Below are 1,261 nucleotides of genomic sequence, written 5' to 3' on the forward strand. Positions count from 1 at the left end.
GAGTTCTGCAGGAAGAAAGGAAAAAACAGGAGAGGGAGAGTTGGAGGAGAGTGTAAGATCAACAAAAAAGACAAAAAGAGAAGGAAAAAAAAACAAACAAAATATGACAAACACAAGTCCAATCAAAATATGGCTAACATAAATAATTCCTTGAAAGTAATAACACTGAATGTCAGTGGGTTAAACTCACCTATTAAAAGATTCAGACTGGGACATTGGATAAGGAAATATGACTCATCTGTATGCTGTCTATAAGAAACACATCTTAGACCCAGGGATTCATGGAGGCTGAAAGTGAATGGTTGGAAAACAATCTTACAAGCAAACAATAACCAAAAAAAGGCAGAAGTTGCTATATTAATATCAGACAAAATGAACTTTAAGTGCGAAACAAGTGTGAAAGACAAAGAAGGATACTACATATTAGTGAAAGGGACAATCTCTCAAAAAGAATGAACAATCATAAATATTTATGCTCCTAACAAGGGCGCCTCCAAATACGTGAGGCAAACACTGGAAAAACTAAGTGAAAGAATAGATGCCTCTACAATTATAGTGGGAGATTTTAATATACCACTATCAACTTTGGACAGAACATCTCAAAAGAGAATCACTAAAGAAACAAAATATTTGAACAGTATATTAGAGGAGCTGGATCTAATAGACATATACAAATCATTACACCGAAATACAGCAGGATATACATTTTTCTCAAGTGCACATCAATCATTCTCCAAGATAGACCATATGCTAAGCCACAAAGAAAGGCTCAATGAATTCAGAAAGATCGAAATCATACAAAATAATATCTCTGACCAGAGTGGAGTGAAGCGGGAAATCTACAAGGGCCAGAGCCCAGATTTCACAACAAGATATGGAAATTAAACAGCACACTCTTAGAAAAACAGTGGGTCAAAGAGGAAATCTCAAAAGAAATTAATAACTGCCTTGAAACTAATGATAATGATAACACAACATACCAAAACTTATGGGATGCAGCAAAAGCAGTACTGAGAGGGAAATTTACAGCTATAAATTCATATATCAAAAAAGAAGAAAGAGAAAAAATTGAAGAACTAACTGCACATTTGGAGGAATTAGTAAAAAAACAACAAAGTAACCCCACAGGAAGAAGAAAGAAAGAAAGAACAAAGATAAAAGCAGAACTAAATGAAATAGAAAATAAGAAAGCACTTGAAAAGATAAACAAGACCAAGAGCTGGTTCTTTAAGAAGATCAATAAAATTGACAAACCCTTAGT

This window comes from Dasypus novemcinctus, chromosome 7 (assembly GCF_030445035.2).
Source record: "Dasypus novemcinctus isolate mDasNov1 chromosome 7, mDasNov1.1.hap2, whole genome shotgun sequence".
NCBI classification, from domain to species: Eukaryota; Metazoa; Chordata; class Mammalia; order Cingulata; family Dasypodidae; genus Dasypus; species Dasypus novemcinctus.